The sequence below is a fragment of the Panthera pardus genome, unplaced genomic scaffold, assembly GCF_024362965.1.
Source record: "Panthera pardus isolate Hobbes unplaced genomic scaffold, ASM2436296v1 HiC_scaffold_8, whole genome shotgun sequence".
Classification (NCBI taxonomy): domain Eukaryota; kingdom Metazoa; phylum Chordata; class Mammalia; order Carnivora; family Felidae; genus Panthera; species Panthera pardus.
In genome coordinates, this window is record NW_026527013.1 from 156,307,645 (window position 1) to 156,323,524 (window position 15,880).

The 15,880-nt window shown below is 39.8% G+C and overlaps 1 pseudogene; it reads right to left on the reverse strand.

Moving 5' to 3' along the window:
- Positions 1 to 15,880, reverse strand: part of LOC109269190 (olfactory receptor 2F1-like) — a 334,098-nt pseudogene that overhangs the window by 30,137 nt on the left and 288,081 nt on the right.

Consider the following 15,880-nt stretch of genomic DNA (forward strand, 5'->3'; position numbering starts at 1 on the left):
CAGTAGAGGACTAGCATGTGTCTGGAAATGTTTGAAGAATTCTTTAAGAATATAAGGTTCCAGCATAAATCTATGAAAGGGAGGGAACTCTGAGGCCTTCCAAAAAGGAGGAGTCTAGAATTAGAGAACTTTTTAAACAAAATTTTTTTAATATTTATTTTTGAGACAGAGAGAGACAGAGCATGAACGGGGGAGGGTCAGAGAGAGAGGGAGACACAGAATCTGAAACAGGCTCCAGGCTCTGAGCTGTCAGCACAGAGCCCGACGCGGGGCTCGAACTCATGGACCGCGAGAACATGACCTGAGCCAAAGTTGGACGCTTAACCGACTGAGCCACCCAGGGGCCCCTAGAATTAGAGAACTTTATTTTTCCACTTCCTCTTACTTCTCCTGGTCCTCTGGGCTCTTTGTTGCTGAGCAAAGGGAAATGGATAAGACATGATACAGAACTATCTGCTTTATGGGTTTCTAGAGTGTTAAACCTTTGTTCCCAAGTTACTGACCCAAGATACCTAAAAAGAGCGAGAATCTAGACAGGAAGAGGGATGAAGAGGTGGTCATTTCATGACCACCAAAGGTGGCAAGCCAGTCACTTGAACAAGATTAATGGAAGGTTCTATTCTCCTGGGCTGGACTGGCTGGAAAGGCAGGAAACTTCAGGCTTTCCTGATTCTTCCACATTTGTACAGGACCACCTCTCTTAGACTTCAGTTCCTTGTCACTGCTGTCCTCCTTTGGTGTGAATAAATGAGGGGAAGACTGCCTCCCAGCCAAGAGCTGAGCTGCAGGGTGTACAGAGTTTTCAGCAAACACCACCCGGACGTGCTAAAAAGCTGCCAGGTTACATGGAAATTTTAAGATTTACACATTCTTTCTCCCGAACTGAGAAAATTGCTTCCAAGTTTTCAAGAAATTGAAATTCTGAAAGGAATTTATTCACTCATTTGTTCTTTTGACAAATATTTATTGATCACCTATTTGAGAGTTACTGTTCTATGCCTTCTGGATAAAGCAGAAAATGGGAGATAGGAATTCTTTGCCCCTTGAGACTTACATCCTCTTGGAGAGACAAGCAAATCATAAAGAAATATATAGTAAAATGCTGGATTATAAGTGCCATGGTGAAAAATGGAGCAAGCCAGAGGGATAAAAAGAGTCTGAGGGTAATCATTGGAACAAGGTGATGATGGAAGAGCTCCCTGGAAAGGACACATCTGAACAGAGGAGGCTACCATTCAAGTACATTACAGTAGAGGTTACCAAGCAGGAACTGCAGGTACAACTCCCGAGGCAGGAGTTTGCTCGGTGTTTTCAAAGATGAGAAGAAGGCCAAGGCAAATGAAACAGAATAGGGAGAAAGACAATGATAGAAACTGAAATCAGAAAATTTTGTCATAACCAGATCTCTTAGGGCTCCCTAGACCATGAGTGGGGAGGGGCAATGAAATTTATTCCACAGATAATGGAAAGCCATCAGGAAGGGTTTTGTTTTGTTTTTGGAGGCGGGAGTATAAAATCTGCTTTGTTTTTAAAGGATCGCATGCTGCCTGCTATCTGTAGCATAGGTTATATAAGGGTACAGGTGGAAACAAGGAGAACAGTTAGGAAATGTGGCAGTGGTCCAGGTGACAGGTGCTTGGGATCTGACTAAGGGATTGGAATTAGGGATGGGAAATGAGATAGCATTATAAATACCTTTTATGGTAAAACCACAGGATTTTCTGGGAGATTGGATGTGGGTTGCAAGAGAAAGAACATTATCATTGATGACTCCAAAGTTTTGACCTAATCATCTGGGTACTTGGAGATGCCATTTGCTAAAATGTGTGGAAGGCTGTGGGAGGAGTGTTTTGGGAATGCAGAGAATCAAAAGTTTTGACCCGGATGTGTGAAATCTGTGATGCTTTATGACATCCAGTGAACTGTTATGCAGGCTATTAAATGAACATATCTGGAATTCAGGGGGAAAGGTCAGGGCTGGAGATACAATTTGGGAGTCATTACCACATAAAAACCATTAGGATAGATGATCTTAGCAAGTGAGGGTCATCCAAGATTGAAAGCTTAAGGACGAGGAGGACCTGCAAAGGAGATGCAATTATCATACTCAAGCAAAGAATAAAAGTCAGAACACAATTCATGGCATAATGTAATGTAATGGGGAAAAGATGGTGTTTGTTGTTTGAATTAATCACTCTCAATGTGGGTAAGAATGTAGGGTAACTGGCAATGCAATACATTCATTGTTCTAGGAGGTGTCATTTTGGAAAAAGTACTTTGGAACTGGAACTTCTTAACCTAGTAATTCCACATCCAGGAATAATGATTTACTTATTCTTTTATCATCTACAATTTATTGAGACTTTTTCACTCTGATCACTGCTCTAGACACTGAGAATATGGCAGTGAAATAAATACACACACACACACACACACACACACACACACACACACACACACACACAAACTATATCCACCCTCATGGTTCTTATATTCAAGTCAGGGAATTATTACAGTATTCCTTGAAAGAGTTACAATTGAAGATAACTAAATATTTAAATAAGGGGTGGGGTGCCTGGCTGGTTCAGATGGCTAAGGGTACGGCTTCAGCTCAGGTCATGATCTCCCAGTTCATTAGTTCAAACCCCGAATTAGGCTCCGCACTGACAGTGTGAAGTCTGCTTGGGATTTTCTGTCTCTCTCTCTACCCCTACCCAACTCGTGCCCTCTCTCTCTCTCACACACACACAAAATAAAGAAACTTAAAAACTTTTTAAAATGTTTAAGTAAGGGATTGGTTAAGTAAATAATTTCTGTTCTTATATATTAGGTAGCCTTTAAAATATGAAGAAGATGGGCCACCTGGGTGGCTCAGTCGGTTAGGCATCTGACTCTTGATCTTGACTCAGGTCATGATCTCATGGTTTGTGAGTTTGAGCCCCACATCGAGTTCTGCACTGACAGTGTGGAGCCTGCTTGGGATTCTGTCTCTCCTTCTCTCTGCCCCTCCCCCACTAGTGCTCTCTCTCTCTCTCTCTCAAAATAAAAATAAACAAACTTTAAAATAAATAAAAGTGCGCCTGGGTGGCTCAGTTGGTTGAGCGACTGACTTCAGCTCAGGTCATGATCTCATAGATTGTGAGTTTGAGCCCCGCGTCAGGCTCTGTGCTGACAGCTCCAAGCCTGGAGCCTGCTTCGGATTCTGTGTCTCCCCCTCTCTCTACCCCTACCCTGCTCACGCTCTGTGTCTCTCTGTGTCTCCATAATAAATAAATGTTTAAAAAAATTAAAAATAAATAAATACAATTAATTAATGCAGAAGAAATCCAATTATAGTGGCAAATATTTCTAAACTACTGCACAGCAAACAGTGGTAATATGAACAAGATATACAGTATGGATTCATTTATAAATCATATGTCATGTGTATATGGGCACATGCACATGAGCACACGTGTGCCAAGACAATTCAATGAAATACTGATTTGTGAGTTTTTATTGTTGCTTTTGCTGCTATAGGAAGAACTACGAGATATCATTCCCTCCCCATTCTTATATATGTTGGTGTGCTGAGTCTGAGGCCACAAATTATGTTATCTCTTAGGGATTCGACAGATCAGGGCATAAGAGTGAGTATATAGACCCAAAGGAGGCTGGTATACTGGGGGAGCTACATAATAGGAATCTAAGTTCATCACCAAAAAGGAAGATTAGCTAGGAAGAAAAGTCTAGTAGCTAGGATGTATTTCCAGATATATTTGATTTAGAGAGATTAAAAAAAAAAATTTTCCCTCACATATATATGTATATAGATATACATGCATATGTATATGTATATATATGAAAATCATAAATTTATAAAATTTACAGAATTATAAATTTATAATTATATTTTGGTCAATAAAGAATGAGAAAGAAAAATAGAGTTGAAAGCTGAACTAGAATGAGAACAGTGGTCAAATTATGATGATTTTTGTTTTCTTTTGTTTGGCTACATTTTTTTCTACAATAAGCATTTATAATTTTGCAATGAATTTCAAGTACAGCGAGACCCCAGAAGGAAGAGGGATCACTTTGGCTAAGACCATCAGGAAAGATTCTCTGGAGAAGATGATATCTGTGCATCAGAGCCCTGTGGGTGGAAATGGGGGTGGGTGTAGAATCCTGGGCAGGCAAACATTCACAAATGCAGCAGGTCACAGGGATGTGTTCAGAATATTACAAAAATTTGCCATTCTGTATATGGCACATGCACAGCCTACTCCTCACTTCCCAGGTAGTTGTCTGAGGATGAGGTCTATGTGTGGGATAGTGGAGGAAAGTGTGTAAAAATGCTTCCCTCGTGGGGCACCTGGGTGGCTCAGTCAGTTAAGCGTCCAACTTCAGCTCAGGTCACAATCTCGCGGTCTGCGAATTCGAGCCCTGCGTCAGGCTCTGAGCTGATGGCTCAGAGCCTGGAGCCTGCTTCTGATTCTGTGTCTCCCTCTCTCTCTGCCCCTCCCCTGTTCATGCTCTGTCTCTCTCTCTCTCTCTGTCTCAAAAAGAAATAAACGTTAAAAAAAATTTTTAAAAAAATGCTTCCCTCGTTACCCTCCCTACATCTCTCAGCGTCTTGTTTCAATAGTTTCCTCCAAGATCATCAAAATAATGCAATAATAATGTTCAACTATCTCCTTAACAAACAGTATACTTATTTGAAATATAAGTAAAATCATTTAAATTTTAAAATGCCAAAGCCCTGCCTACCCAGAGATTTTGATTTGGGATTTCTAAGATGGACCCATTATTTTTGTTTTTGTTTTTTACCTGTTCAAGCAGTTCTTATTTACATGGGGGTGTGAGAAACCATGGTCTACTAAATTCTAAAGCTCCAAGCTCATTAGGGCTTCAGCTGAAATTCATTACTAAAAATTCTTGAGGAGGAGGAGCCAAGAAGGCAAAACACCATGGAAGTTTTTTGTGTCTCACGTCCATGAAATACAGCCAGACCAACACTAAACCATCATGCACACCTAGAAAACTGATCTGAGAATTAACACAACAATCTGCACAATCTGAACCACAGAATTCAGCACGTACGTGGTGCAGAGAGGAGAACTGGGGGAGAGAAAAGCTGCAGAGGGCAGGAAGCTGCCTTTGAATGCAGAGAGAGATGGGGGCTACAGAATACGGGAAAAGCACCTCCACCAAAGCAGCTAGAGAGAAAATGGAAAAGTGGAAACAGCCACAGGGGCTGAACTAAAAGGCAGAAAGGAGAAAAGAGAAAGGAGAGGGTTTAAATTCCACTAGGACTATAAACAGGGGGAGCACAGAGTCTAAAAATCCACAGCTCAATACCTCATGGTGCTCTGGTGAGAAGGGCGAATCCCCAGGAGCAGAGTGGAGTCTGGGTTCTTCAGGCCACACAGGGAGAGGTGGTTCCCCTGCTGGGAGGACACCTGGTAGAGGCTGTGTGGTCCCCCAAAGGCAAGACCCTAGTGGACTCGGGAGAACAACCACATTCGTGGGTGCTGGAACAAGGTCATTAAGGGTGAAGCCTGGTGCCAGGTGTGTGCTATGATTTTCCATAATCCCTAAGGCACTGCTGCTACACTATCTCATAAACTTTTTCTGGGGCAGGCTGGCACCCAACCGCAGTCTCTGGGCATCAGCAGTAGCACAGACCTGCAAACATTCCTGGGTGTGGCTAGCACCCGGCCATAGCTCACTGAGACCCTCCACAGGGGGGGCGGAATGGGTCAAAGCTGCAGTCCCTCAGAAGTAAGGGGTCGGGAAAAACAGCCACATCTGAGACAAAACTCAGGAGAGAGGTGCTGCTTGGGGCTTGGTCACAGACTGTATAGAAGTGGGGAGTGGACGGAAGCCAAAGACAAAGGATGGGTGCGCGATTGCTGATTGGGGAGAATAGAGTTCTGATACTAGAGACTGGGTAGCTGGGAGACGCCATTTTCACCGCTGCCGGGCATACACACACCTACAAGCGCCACAACAATCCACCCCAGCAAGTATTAGCACCATCTAGTGGAGAATGGAGCCATTACACTAAGCCCTGCCCAACTGGGCCAACCTCCCTCTTCAGGAACACAAGTCTCTCCGCCTGCTGAGTTTATGGACTATAAAGCGCTTCATACTTTGACTTCTAGGGGAAAACAAAGTTATTTCAGTTATTTCAGTCATATTTCAGTCTGTTCGCTGGTCCTTCTATTCAATTTTCTTTCTTTCCTTCTTTTTCTTTTTTCTCTTTTTTGTTTCTTTTTCTTGACTACAGAGAGAGAAAAATTCATTTTTATTAAAAATATTTTTCTTTAACATTTTTTCTACTATTTTTTACTTTTGTGTAAAATTTTCAAATTCTATATTACCTCCATCATTTCAGTGTATTCATTTTTTCAAATTTTCAAACGATTTCCTTTTTTTCTTTCCCTTTTTTTCTCTAATCTATCAAGCCCCTTTCAACACCCAGACCAAAACACACCTAGGGTCTAGCATCATTTATTCGATTTTTTGCGTGTGTGTGTGTTTAATTTTTTAATTTTAATGTTTTTAATTTTAATTTTGTTTACCTCATTAATTCCTTTTCTCCCTTCAAAATGACAAAACAAAGGAATTCATCCCAAAAGAAAGAGTAGGAAGAAACGACAGCCAGGGACTTAACCAACACAGATACAAGCAAGAGGTCTGAACCAGAATTTAGAATCCCGATAACAAGAATACTAGCTGGAGTCAAAAATAGATTAGAATCCCTTTCTGCAGAGATAAAAGAAGTAAAAGCTAGTCAGAATGAAATAAAAAAATGTTATAACTGAGCTGCAATTTCGAATGGATGCCATGGCAGCAAGGATGGATGAGGCAGAACAGAGAATCAGCAATATAGAGGACAAACTTAAGAAGAATAATGAAGCAGAAAAAAAGATGGAGATTAAGGCAAAAGAGCACGATTTTAGAACTAGAGAAATCAATGACTCATTAAAAAGGAACAACATCAGAATCATAGGAGTCCCAGAAAAGGAAGAGAGAGAAATAGGGGTAGAAGGGTTATGTAAGCAAATCATAGCAGAAAACTTTCCTAACCTGGGGAAAGATACAGACCTCAAAATTCAGGAATCACAGAGGACTCCCATTAGATTCAACAAAAACTGACCATCAACAAGACATATCATAGTCAAATTCACAAAATACTCAGGTGAGGAGAGAATCATGAAAGCAGCAAGGGAAAAAAAGTCCTTCACCTACAAGGGAAGACAGATCAGGTTTGCAAGAGACCTATCCACAGAAACTTAGCAGGCCAGAAAGAAGTGGCAAGATATATTCAATGTGCTGAATCAGAAAAATATGCAGCCAAGAATTTTTTTTATCCAGCAAAGCTGCCATTCAAAATAGAAGGAGAGATAATAAGTTTCCCAGACAAACAAAAATTAAAGAAATTTATGACCACTAAACCAGCCCTGCAAGAAATATTAAGGGGGACTCTCTGAGGGGAGAAAAGATTAAATAAATAAATAAATAAATAAATAAATAAATAAATACCAAAAGCAGCAAAGACAAAAAGGACCAGAGAACACCACTAGAAACTCCAACTCTACAAGCAACATAATGGCAATAAATTCATATCTTTCAGTATTCACTGTAAATGTCAATGGACTAAATGCTCCAATCAAAAGACATAGGGTAACAGAATGGATAAGAAAACAAGATCCATCTATATGCTGTTTACAAGAGACCCACTTTAGACCTAAAGACACCTTCAGATTGAAAGTAAGGGGATGGAAGGGCACCTGGGTGGCTCAGTTGGTTAAGCGTATGACTTCAGCTCAGGTCACGATCTCGCGGTCCGTGAGTTCGAGCCCCACGTCGGGCTCTGGGCTGATGGGTCAGAGCCTGGAGCCTGCTTCTGATTCTGTGTCTCCCTCTCTCTCTGCCCCTCCCCCGTTCATGCTCTGTCTCTCTCTGTCTCAAAAATAAATAAACTTAACAAAAAAATTTAAAAAAAAAAGAAAGTAAAGGGATGGAGAACCATCTATCATGCTAATGGTCAACAAAAGAAAGCTGGAGTAGCCATACTTATATCAGACAATCTAGACTTTAAAATAAAGACTGTATCAAGAGATGCACAAGGGCATTATATCATAATCAAAGGGTGTATCCACCAAGAAGACCTAACAATTGTAAACATTTATGCACCAAATGTGATAACACCCAAATATATAAATCAATTAATCACAAACATAAAGAAACTCATTGATAGTAATACCATAATAGTAGGAGACTTCAACACCCCACTCACAGCAATGGACAGATCATCTAATCAAAAAATCAACAAGGAAACAATGGCTTTGAATGACACACTGGACCAGATGGACTTAACAGATATATTCAGAACATTTCATCCTAAAGCAGCAGAATATACATTCTTCTCCAGTGCACAAGGAACGTTCTCCAGAACAGACCACATACTGTGAAACAAATCAGCCCTCAACAAGTACAAAATGATCGAGATCATACCATGCATATTTTCAGACCACAACACTATGAAACTCGAAATCAACCACAAGAAAAAATTTGGAAAGGTAACAAACACTTGGAGACTAAAGAACATCCTACCAAAGAATGAATGGGCTAACCAAGAAGTTAAAGAGGAAACTAAAAAGTTCATGAAAGCCAATGAAAATGATAACACCACAACCCAAAACCTCTGGGACACAGCAAAGGCGGTCATAAGAGGAAAGTATATAGCAATCCAGGCCTTCCTAAAGAAGGAAGAAAGATCTCAGATACCCAACTTAACCTTACACCTTGAAAAGCTGGAAAAAGAACAGCAAATAAAACCCAAAAACAGAAGAAGACAGGAAATAATAAAGATTAGAACAGAAATTAATACTATCAAAACCAAAAAAAAAAAAAAAACAAAAAAAAAACAAAAAACAAACCCAGTAGAACAGATCAATGAAACCAGAAGCTAGTTCTTTGAAAGAATCAACAAAATTGATAAACCACTAGCCAGTTTTATCAAAAAGAAAAAGGAAAGGACCCAAATGAATAAAATCAAGAATGAAAGAGAAGAGATCACAACCAACACAGCAGAAATAAAAACAATAATAAGAGAGTATTATGAGCAATTATATGCCAATAAAATGGGCAACCTGGAAGAAATGGACAAATTCCTAGAAACATATACACTACCAAAACTGAAACAGGAAGAAATAGAAAATTTGAACAGACCCATAACCAGTAAAGAAATCAAATTAGTAATCAAAAATCTCCCAAAAAACAAGAGTCCAGGGCCAGATGGCTTTCCAGGGGAATTCTACCAAATATTTAAGGAAGAGTTAATACCTCTTCTCTTAAAGCTGTTTCAAAAAAAGGAAAGGAAAGGAAAACTTCCAAACTCTGTCTTTGAAGCCAACATTACCTTGATTCCAAAACTAGACAGAGACCCCACTAAAAAGGAGAACTATAGACCACTTTCCCTGATGAACATGGATGCAAAAATCCTCAACGAGATATTATCCAACTGGATCCAGCAATATATTTAAAAAATTATTCACAACGGGGGCACCTGGGTGGGTCAGTCGGTTGAATGTCCGACTTCAGCTCAGGTCATGATCTCACAGTTTGTAGCTTTGAGCCCCACATCAGGATCTGTGCTGACAACTCAGAGCCTGGAGCCTGCTTCAGGTTTGGTGTCTCCCTCTCTCTCTGCTTCTACCCTACTCATTCTCTGTCTCTCTCTTCCCTCAAAAATAAATAAACGTTAAAAAAAATTTATAAAAAAATTTATTCACCACAACCAAGTGGGATTTACACCTGGGATGCAGGGCTGGTTCAATATCCACAAAACAACCAATGTGATTCATCACATCAATAAAAGAAAGGACAAGAACCATATGATCCTCTCAATAGATGCAGAGAAAGCATTTGACAAAATAAAGCACCCTTTCTTGATAAAAACCCTCAAGAAAGTAGGGTAGAAGGAGCATACCTCAAGATCATAAAAGCCAGATACAAAAGACACAATGCTAATATCATCCTCCATGGGGAAAAACTGAGAGCTTTCCCCCTAAGGTCAGGAACAAGACAAGGATGTCCACTCTCGCCACTGTTATTCAACATAGTATTAGAAGTCTTAGCCTCTGCAACCAGACAACACAAAGAAACAAAAGGCATCCAAATCAGCCAGGAGGAGGTCAAATTTTCACTCTTCACAAATGACATGATACTCTATATGGAAAACCCAAAAGATTCCACCAAAAAAACCCACCAGAACTGATTCATGAATTCAGCAGTCACTGGATATAAAATCAATGCACATAAATCGGCTGCATTCCTATACACCAACAATGAAGCAACAGAAAGAGAAATCAAGGAATCGATCCCATTTAAAACTGCACCAAAAACTATAAAATACCTAGGAATAAATCTAACCAAAGAGGTGAAAAATTTATACACTGAAAACTATAGAAAGATTATGAAAGAAATTGAAGAAGACACAAAGAAATGGAAAAAGATTCCATGCTCCTGGATAGGAAGAACAAATATTGTTAAAATGTCGATACTACCCAAAGCAATCTACATATTCAACGCGATCCCTATCAAAATAACACCAGCATTCTTCACACAGCTAGAACAAATAATCCTAAAATTTGTATGGAGCCAGAAAAGACCCCAAATAGCCAAAGCAATCTTGAGAAAGAAAACCAAAGCAGGAGCATCACAATCCCGGACTTTAAGTTATACTACAAAGCTGTAATCATTAAGACAGTACGGTACTGGCACAAAAACAGACACTCAGATCAATGGAACAGAATAGAGAACCCAGAAATGTACCCACAAACGTATGGCCAACTAATCTTTGACAAAGCAGGAAAGAATACCCAATGGAATAAAGACAGTCTCTTCAGCAAGTGGTGCTGGGAAAACTGGACAGCGACATGCAGAAGAATGAACCTGGACCACTTTCTTACACCATACACAAAAATAAACTCAAAATGGATGAAAGACCTCAATGTAAGACAGGAAGTCATCAAAATCCTTGAGGAGAAAGCAGGCAAAAACCTCTTTGATCTTGCCCGCAGCAGCTTCTTACTCAACATGTCTCCAGAGGCAAGGGAAACAAAAGCAAAAATGAACTATTTGGACCTCATCAAAATAAAAAGCGTCTGCACAGCGAAGGAAACAATCAGCAAAGATAAAAGGCAACAGACAGAATGGGAGAAGATTTTTGCAAATGAAATATCAGATAAAGGTTAGTATCCAAAATCTATAAAGAACTTATCAAACTCAACACCCAAAAAACAAATCATCCAGTGAAGAAATGGGCAAAAGACATGAATAGACACTTCTCCAAAGAAGACATCCAGATGGCCAACCGACACATGAAAAAATGCTCAACATCACTCATCATTAGGGAAATACAAATCAAAACCACAATGAGATACCACCTCACACCTGTCAGAATGGTTAACATTAACAACTCAGGAACAACAGATGTTGGCGAGGATGCGGAGAAAGAGGATCTCTTTTGCATTGCTGGTGGGGATGCAAGCTGGTACAGCCACTCTGGAAAACAGTATGGAGGTTCCTCAAAAAACTAAAAATAGAACTACCCTATGACCCAGCAATTGCACTACTAGGTTTTTATCCAAGGGATATAGGTATGCTGTTTCAAAGGGACACATGCACCCCAATGTTTATAGCAGCACTATCAACAATAGCTAAAGTATGGAAAGAGCCCAGATGTCCATTGATGGATGAATGGATAAAGAAGATGTGGTATATATATACAATGGAGTATTACTCAGCAATCATAAAGAATGAAATCTTGGCATTTGCAACTAAATGGATGAAACTAGAGGGTCTTATGCTAAGCGAAATTAGTCAGTCAGAGAAAGACAAATACAATACGACTTCACTCATATAAGGACTTTAAGACACAGACCAGAAGAACATAAGGGAAGGGAAGCAAAAATAATATAAAAACAGGGAGGAGGACAAAACATAAGAGACTCTTAAATATGAAGAACAAACAGAGTTACTGGAGGGGTTGTGGGAGGGGGGATGGGCTAAATGGGTAATGGGCATTAAGGAATCTACTCCTGAAATCATTGTTGCACTATATGCTAACTAATTTGGATGTAAATTTAAAAAATAAAATTATTTTTAAAAAACCCTTGAAAACCCACTTCAGTGCAGGGTTACCATATCTTTAGGCTTGTTTTCAACTATCTTCCTGGATATCTCTTTAGCATTCAGGTTTCACTCAAACTGTTGATCCCCAAGAATTTAGCCTTTAACCAATGTATTTTATGATCTCTATACCATTGATGGCATCTCAGAATTTCCTACAGGGCTTTATAAAAATACCACATTCCTATGTAATTTCATGAAACTTCTAAATCAAAACTGTTAGGTCCAGAGTCCAGCAATCTGTTTTATTTTTATAGCTACACCAGAGATTTGGATACAGCCTGCCTAACACTGGCCTACTGGCCTACACTGGCCTACATAGAGGTCACCAGCTTCTCCTTTGGTCTACAAAGTCTCTGCCAGACTTAGGTTCTTCTGGGCCTGAGCCATTCAGACTTCTTCCTTCCTGCTATGACCTAGTTATACCTTAAACCTCTGCTCCAGGCTCCCCCACCTAGGTACTCTCCAGGTTCCCATTCCCATGGATAATGTAGGTCTGAGGTTTTCATTCATTCATGAACAGATACCTTTGTGTAACTCAATGTGAGGAATAGTTTTCTCAACCTTGGGCACTAAAATCTCTGCTAACTGGCTGATTAAAAATGTGGCTATATAAGAACATCTTTGTAACATCAACATTGGAGTACCATACGTGATGGAGGTGATGAAAAAAATAATAATTTGAGAGGAATTTGAACACTGCCAAAAGATATGTGTAAGTATAATGGCCCAGAGAGGGGGAAATGTTAGCCAGTCAAAAAATATGGCATCCTGGGCAAGGAGCAGCACAGGGCTTATGTTAAACCCTTCTGACTCTTGCATCACTAACCCAACAGCAATAGCACAGGAATGGGAGCTGTTGTTACTCCAAGGGAAGGTCAAGAAGATTTAAAATCATCCTGAACCAAAACATAACACGTGGCAGTTTAAATTCCTTCTTAATAATTGAAGAGTGAACAGGTGTAACATAGTCTGTGGAGTGGGAAGGTACCCTATTCTCACACAGTACCAGACATAGAATCCTGAAAGGTCATTGCCACACTCAGGAAAATGTAAATCCTTGAAACAAACCAGTGCCTTGACTTAGTCAATAGCCGGGTGGAATGTTTTAGTCTGTGTGAGTCAGGTGCGTTGAGAACAACAGCTTACACTCTTTTAAAAAAATCTGCAAGAAGAAATCTTGCTGAGTCTAGTAAAATATTCATAGAAGCACAAATTTCTACTGACAAATAAGCAGATACTCCTGATTTCATTACCAAGGGACATCTCCTCATTATTCAGGCCTACAAACTCCTTCCCACTTCGGATCCTGTAACACCAGCCACTACTAAATATTTGACCAGGGGCGCCTGGGTGACTCAGTTGGTTAAGCATCTGACTCTTGATTTCCATTCAGGTCATGATTTCACGGTCTGTGAGATCAAGCCCCAAGTCGGGCCCCGCACTGACAGTGCAGAGCCTGCTTGGGATTCTCTGTCTCCCTCTCTCTCTCTCCCTGCCCCCCACTCCATTCATGTGCTCTCTCTCAAAATAAAAAAATAAACTTAAAGAAATAAAGATTTGGCCAAACATCCAAATTTGAGAAAGGCTCCAAAAAACCGTTTACTATAGTAACTATTCTGGTTCCAACTTCAGATAAATTCCCCCAGTATATTTTCTTCATGAAAATTAAGCTACATCCATGTGATGAAAGTACATGCTTCAGTTGAAAATAGTAATAAATGCCATTTTTGAGCACTTAACATGAAAGGCAAAGAAATTAGTACAGAATCACACTGCTTGCTAGAGGCACAGCTAGGCTTTACACTCAAGTTTACCTGATGTTAAGACCTGTGTTTGCGACTACTCTGCTACTTTGCCTACTTCCAAATGAGGAATAATTTATAATTACATGGAATATAATTACATAGGTATTTCACATTGGGTGTATATAAACAGGAAATAAGCTTGTGAAAATGGCCTCATTATCGTTAGTCCTTAGGTAAATACAAATAAAAACTGCAATGAGATTCAGTTACACACATTCCAGAATAACTAACAACAACAACAGCAACAACAAAAACAGACAAAATAGAGTTGTGGGTGAGGATGCAGAGTGACTGGACTTCATACATACCGCTGGCTGGATGAATATCGGAAGATTTTTTGGCACTATCTAAAGATGAACAACTGGTACCCTATAAACACTGGATGCCTCATGACCAGTCAGTTCCATTCCCACTTGCAGTCAATTCTGCAATAACACTCATTTTGAAAATTTGAATTTGTTTCAGTTTGATTGATTTATTAGGGAACAATTTGCACGTTGTTCCCCAATGGGTGGCTCAGTCGGTTGAGTGTCCGACTCTTGATTTTGGCTCAGGTCATGATCTCATGGTTCATGGGATTGAGCTCAGTGTGGGGATCTGCACTAACAGCACAGAGCCTGCTTGGGATTCTCTCTCTCCCTCTCTCTCTCTCTGCCCCTCCCCTGCTCACACTCTCTCTCTCTCTCTCTCTCTCTCTCTCTCTCTCTCTCTCTCTCTCTCTCTCAAAATAAGTAAATAAACATAAAAAAAAAAGAAACACAAGATGGAATAATAGAACCTGTACCCAGCTGAAACAATCCACAAAGTAATACCCAAAATACACTCAAACATCCACCAGGTACCTCAGTCCACTGGGTGTGTTATCCTACAAAGTTGTATTTTATTATCTGTTTGTAACTACAACCTTTTCTGTATAAACAAACACACACTCAACATCCCAAATATATCTAAGTGTCCTGGTTCAAAATGCCAAGGACTACAAACAAAAAAAGACAATACTATTTATATGTGAGGACCTTAAAAGAAATCACCAAATCCTGTATAAGTGGCTCCTTTTAGTGCTCTTAGTTGCTGGTTTAGTGATTTCAAACATCACTATAATTTCCAAAGCCTTCAGCCCTTGGGGGAAACCACAAGTGCAGATGAGAAAGCCACAAAAAAGTTTCCAGCCATGATCCTAAAGTTAATTGAGGAGGAAAGCAACACACTGAAATAACAATTGCAATTTTGATGAAAACCTTGAAAGACCCACAATCCAAAGGCAAAAACAAAACAAAACATGCCCAAGTATTTAAAGGTTGTGGAAGATCAGAGGCCAATATCAAAGCAAGGAAAGTCACACCTACTCATATCTGGTGTTACAACCTTTCACCTGATTTCAGATAATCCTCTGCCCACCATTTCACAATAACCCACAAGCTACTACCTTCCACGATGAAATGTCATGTCTTCTTCAAGGTAAAGTATCATATTCATTAGTGTTTGTGTAATTATCTGACATGTAATATTACACTATTTTTTAAACATTAGGTCCTTCTTTTTATTTTTTGTATCACTGACAATATTTTTTAGTATTATGTGCTCTTTCAAGCACACACATAACTTCATAGAAGCTAGAGGGCGAATTATGTACCATACATCAGCTTCCAATTGCTGCTGTAACAAATTATCATAAATTTAGTGGCTTAAAACAACACAAATGGATTATCTTACAGGTCCAGAGCTCATAAGTCCTAAATCAAGGTGTCAGCAGGTCTCTGTTCCTTCTGGAAGCCCTAGGGAAGAATCTGTTTCCTTTTCCAGATTTTAGAAGCCACCTATATCTCTTGGCTTGCAGCCTCTTCCTTGTATCTCTCTGACTTCTGCTTCTGTCATCATATCTCTTCTCA